Source organism: Mus caroli, chromosome 10 (assembly GCF_900094665.2).
Source record: "Mus caroli chromosome 10, CAROLI_EIJ_v1.1, whole genome shotgun sequence".
In the NCBI taxonomy this organism is placed as follows: Eukaryota; Metazoa; Chordata; class Mammalia; order Rodentia; family Muridae; genus Mus; species Mus caroli.
This window is the reverse complement of record NC_034579.1, coordinates 84983239-84989103: the sequence shown is the minus strand read 5'-3', so window position 1 is coordinate 84989103 and position 5865 is coordinate 84983239. Positions and strand designations below refer to the sequence as shown.

The window sequence follows — 5865 nt, the reverse complement described above, 5'->3', positions numbered from 1 at the left end:
AGTAGTAAGGTTGCTCCAACTTGGTCAAAAAATTTTGATAATATTATTATCTCCATATATCTTTGTGTGTGTGTGTGTGTGTGTTTAGATTTTATTTATTTTATATATGTGAATACACTGTCACTGTCCTCAGCTTGCACCAGAAGAGGGCATCAGATCTCATTAGAGATGGCTGTGAGCCACCATGTGGTTGCTGGGAATTGAACTCAGGACCTCTGGAAGAGCAGTCAGTGCTCTTAACTGCTGAGTCATCTTTCCAGCCCCTATTATTTGTTTTTTTTTATTGTTTGTTTGTTTGTTTGTTTGTTTGTTTTTTAAGACAGCATCTCAGGTAGCCAAGCCTGGCCTTGAACTCTTGATCCTCCTCCCTCTAATTCTCAAGCGCTGGAATTACAAGTGTGTGCCACCAAGCCTGGAGAGATTCTTTTTCCAGTGTTGGGACTCAAACTCACGGTCAAGTCTATGGTAGGTAAGTGTTCTACCACTGAGCCTCATCCCTGTCCTTATTTCCATACAAGATACAAAGCATGGGGCATGCGTCGCTTGAAGACCTTATGAACATGTGACTTTGGACTCTTTGTATTTTCCCCAGGATTGTTGTTCTGTCCAGAATATTCACTTCTTCTTTCTTTCTTTTTTTTTTGATTGATTGACTGATTGATTGATGATTGATTGATTGATGATTGATTGATTGATTGATTTGTGTGATATATGTGCACCATGTGGAGATTTAAAAACTCACAGTAGTCAGTTCTCTCCTCCCGTTGTGTGGATTCAAGAACTGAATGCAGATCATTAGGCTTAGTGGAAATTTCCTTGACCCTCTGAATCCTCTAGGTACCTCAGTGTGGCTTGAACCTATGTGTCCATAGGTCACATCTCCTTCATGTGAGAAGCATGCCATGTGTTCCAAGTCACCTAAGCCTCAGGTGTGTGCCCACTGAGTCTCTGGGTCTCCACCTGCTCTACCTTACCAAACTCCCTGGCATGGTTTGATGTCCCACGGATTACAATAAATCTTTGTCTGCATTGGCCTGGTGTTTGGGTTATGTTGGAATTAAGAGGACCCACAACAATACAAGCGCTCCAAACCCAGAGAGCCCCAGGTTGCTCCCATCTTGAATCAGATTTTGTACTGAGTCTTTTCAGAAAACCATCCATTTTGTGAAGGAGATTTTCAGATGTGCTAGCACAGAGCCAAGCATGACACCCTCTTCTGAATGTTTCAACTTTTAATTATGGAAAAGCTTAAGGACACATAAGGACAGACATGCAGCATAATGGATCCCCAAGAACACATTACCCAGCTTCAGCAGTAATCAACATGTTTGTCAATATTTGTCACCTATTCCCCAATCGCTCTTTTAAACTAGAACACTGTAATCTTTAACGAATCCCAGACTTCCCATCATCCTGCCTGATAAACTTCAGTAATTCCTCTCACAGAAAAGAACTTCCTTAGAAAAGCTTAATAATTTCTGGGTCTGTAATAATTTTTTGTTCTTTTTTTTTTTCAACTTCCTAAAGACTTCCCTGAAAGAGGGTAGGGGGGACATTGTTTTGGTTTTTTGTTTTGTTTTGTTTTGTTTTTTGGCCAGTCATCTACTGAACTATATATCTACAGTGCTTCTAATTTTCTTTCCTTTTTTATAAAAGGATTTACTTAGTTTATTTGCAGAGAAATTTGGCCTGTGAGGCATGAACGTACACCACATATATGCTTGGTACTAACGGAGTCCAGAAAAGGGTGTCAAATCCTTTGGAACTGGAGTTACGGGTAGTTGTTAGCATTCATCTGGGTGCTGGGAATTGAACTCAGGTCCTCTGGAAGAACAGCCAGTGCTCTTAGCCACTGAGCCATCTCTCCTGTCCCAAGTGTTTCTTTACTTCAAAGATTTGTACTGCTTTGCTCTTACTACACTGGTCAACTCTTTTGTTTTCCTTTGGCTGAATGCTTGCTTGGTGAGTAATGGTGTCCCCTGAGGTTATCAGCGTGCTGCTGGAACAGCTTTAGCCTCAGCCTTCACAGTGTTCCTCCGTTTTCCATGTTCTCATGTGGTCTATAACTGCACTTTTCATTTTCTACTTTAAACCATACATTGTTTAAATGTTTTCTTCTTTTAAAAAAAAAAATTCTCCTCTCTCAGGACTGGAGAGATGGCTCAGTGGTTAAGAGTACTGACTGCTCTTCCAGAGGTCTTGGGTTCAATTCCCAGCAACCACTTAGTGGCTCACAACTATCTCTAATGGGATCTGACACTCTCTTCTGGTGTGTCTGAAGATAGTGTACTCACATTCATAAAATAAATAAATCTTTTTTTAAAAAAAAGTTTCGACATTCCCTTCCTTGAACCTTATACTTTCCCCAGTCGCTGGTGTGGTATGGTGTGATGTTCACCTTTCCATCTCTGACTCTGAGAGAGGTTCAGGGATTATGATTACAGATGCGCGCCATCACACTGGAATCCGTGTGGTGCCAAGAACGAAACCCGGGGCTTTATACATGTTAACCAAGTGCTCTGTCAACTGAGCTAACATCTTCAGCCCTGATTTCCCCATCTTGAATTTTCTATCCAATGTTCCTCTCAGTTACCTAGTCCGTATCTCTAAGACCCCATCTTGTCAGAAGGGCAGTTTAAGTACGTAGGTTGAGGTCCTCACCTACTCATACACGTGAAAGAAAAAATTACAGAAGAACAAAATAGCTCAACTGGAAATAAAATGCAGAGAAGTAATGCGGTTGAGACAACCAAGCTACTGGGTTTCAGGTCAGAAGTGGCTTGAGGCGGCAGGAAGGCAACTTCCGGGATGTTAATAGGCAGGGCTGATGTAAGGAGCATCACTAAAAAGAAGCATAAACGCTGGCTAGTGAAGTTGGACGAAGCTTCAGAGCAGGATAAATACTGGATATAAACAAACAGCAGGGCCATCTCATGCGCTGTCTCCATAGCAACAAGAAGAGCAATACCCCCACACACACAGGGGATCGGGCTTGCGGGTTGAGACCTGGAAAATAGAGTGGGGCTCCCTCGCTCAGGAAAGGGGGCTGGAAACAGCAGCTAGTGATTACTGCGGGCTGACTGCTTCTGTGAGGCTGCGTGCTGGAGAAGCCTTGCCTCTCTACTCAAGTGCATGAGAAGCGACCCACAGCTCCCAGACTATCTATACCTGTGACGTGTCAGAATCACTGCAGAACAGGAATGCCAAGCTGCTAGTTTAAGACTTGCGATCAACATTTTGTATATTACACTGAAATTTTCCTTAAGAGGGAGGAGCTTATGAGGTATGAACTGGGGGGGGGGGGGGGGGGGGGGGGGGGACAGGAAGGAACCAGGAAATTAAAGAGGAAGCACACAGATGGCTGTTTAATTGCCTTCACCGAGGTCCTGCAAACTATAAGTTCAGAAAACAAGTAGACACCCATATGAAGAAAAGCGAAGCTATAATCCCAGAACCTAGAAAACAGAAGCAAGAAGAACTCAGGACCAGCCTGGGTTTCATGGCTGAGCTGGCTCTCAAAGAAAACAAAGAGGACTCTCCTGGTGGTGGCACACACCTTTAATCCCAGCACTGGAAGGAGGGTGGCAGCAGAGGCAGGCAGACCTCTGAGTTCAAAGCTAGCCTGGTCTACAAAGTGAGTTCCAAGACAGCCAGGGCTACACAGAGAAAGCCTGTCTTCAGGAACCAATAATTAATTAATTAATAATTAATAAAATGTGATCTGTGTCTTAATTCTCCTTTCGCTGAAGCTACTTGAAGCGTTTTAATCCATTTGTATGCCACATCAAGCTTCTGTAGGACTGCTGGAGTCTGAGATCCTGTGAGCAAATTCCCAGGGCTCAGGCAAGAACCACGCAGTTGGTGAAGCCACTGTCCCTGCCACCACAGAATCAGGAGGTTACCTGCCTAGCCAGGTGGGGGCCCCATCAGGAAGCTGACTGCTCAGCAAGAAAGTCTGCTCCTTAAAGTCTCCTCCCGATTCTCCTTTGCTGCTTTTTGCACCTACAGCAGAAAAAGAGATGGCCCATGCCCCCAGGTGACTTGGTTCTAAAGCTAGTCTCACTTGAATGCACCACCTTGGCTGTCGTTTGCTGTAAAGAATCATCTCCCGTGGCAGCCAAACTGGGTTAGAGAATAAAACCATTTAAGAAACTCGCCATATGTTTGGGTTCATCTTGGAATCCGTGAACCGCCTTGGTGACGCCAGCCTCCAAAAGAAACTGACAAATGTTCTTCCTTTGGTCACCTCGAAGCTGAGTAACCTCTCTGTACTTGGGATGTTCAATCACACTTCCATTACAGGCAAGTTTCTTCCTAAAAGCTTTCACAAGTTTCATTTTGTCATAATTGTCCGCAACACCCTGCACAGTGATCAGGGACTGCCTGCCGTCCCGCTGCTGGATTCTTATATGAATGTAGTCCTCAGTCCCTGCGGGGAGTAAGTCATTGCCCTTAGTTGCATCAGCAAGGGGGTCGAAAGATTGGAAGTTCTGGACAGTGGGCATGCAAAACTAGTGTGAGGCTGGCCAAGGGATAAAATCCTAATCACCGTGTCAGGAGACTGCAGCATCGAGAAACAGAAATCAATCCATGGTGGCTCTTTAATCCTTCCCATTGGGATCTTAATTCTCTAATTTTAGTTTCCCTGTAACTCTGAGACAAATGATACATAAACAGAAATTATAAAAAAAAAATATGAAACTGGTGGCCTCGCCCAAGTCTAGGAGTAAAATTTCTTTTTTCTTATTCAGCAGTATATTTTCCCCTAGCCCTTGTTTTGCTTCATGCCCCTATTGCCATTTATCCTAAAGAAAGATTATCCTTATTGGAATTTTCCAAATACTTAGTGCCCTACACTCTTCCCACTGCTCACAAAGAACAGTGTTATGTGTCAGACACATCACATCACAGTGAGACAGAAAGCACCATGGGACTGTGGCTACTTGAAGGGCTAACATAGGGTTTAAACCTTTGTTAGGTGGTTTGAGGGTACTAGGCCCAAGGAAGCAATAACGCTCTCTGGATTCAGCCCCTACGGAAACCAAAGACAACTCTCTAGTTAGATAGCCTATAAGTCTTATAGATTAGAAAGGTAAGCTATAGGATCCCGGAGTGATGGTCTGTAGACAAGAGGTTGTCACTCATTCTGTCTGAGCAATGCAGACACTCAGTATCTTGTGGCTCACTCCGTGTTTATGTTCATTGTTCAGGAATGGCTCCTGGTTCTGTTAAGAAGCATGCTGGTCATGGCTGGCCTTGGCTGAGTTTTGTAACGGTGTCTGCCTCTGTCCATCAAGAGCACATCTGTATGTGTATGCTGCAGTTCCTAACATGCAGGACCCACTTTTCTCTTTCTTCCCACTTAGGCACTGGTATAACACCACTCTGCTGGAGGGCAAGTGGAGGGGATGATGTTTCCTTGGCTCCTTGCCCAGGACTCAACAGACTTTCACCAAGCACCAGCCCATCTCCCCGGCTGTTCTCTGATTCTGAACAGATGTGACGTGCTCTGACTTAAACTCATGCTATGGTTTGGCTCTAAGACAAAATGTACCATGTCCAATTCCTTCCTGCAGCCCGAATTTCCACTCTGGAAACACTCAGCCGTGTACTGGGAAGCACGTGCCAGCCCTTCAGTGAGCAATAGCCACACAGGAGAGGTGAGACAAAGCGTCAGCTGCATTTGAGCCATGGTACACAGGCAGGTTTGGTTTTTCGAGACAGGGTTTCTCTGTATAGCCCTGGCTGTCCTGGAACTCACTCTGTAGACCAGGCTGGCCTCGAACTCAGAAATTCGCCTGCCTCTGCCTCCCCAGTGCTGGGATTAAAGGTGTGCGCCACCACGCCTGGCGGCAGTTTTGTTTT

The 5865-nt window shown here is 44.7% G+C and overlaps 1 pseudogene; it reads right to left on the bottom strand.

The window, feature by feature from the left end:
- Positions 1-4127: 4127 nt before the first annotated feature.
- Positions 4128-4505, bottom strand: LOC110302732 (annotated as a pseudogene).
- Between the last annotated feature and the right edge of the window lie 1360 nt (positions 4506-5865).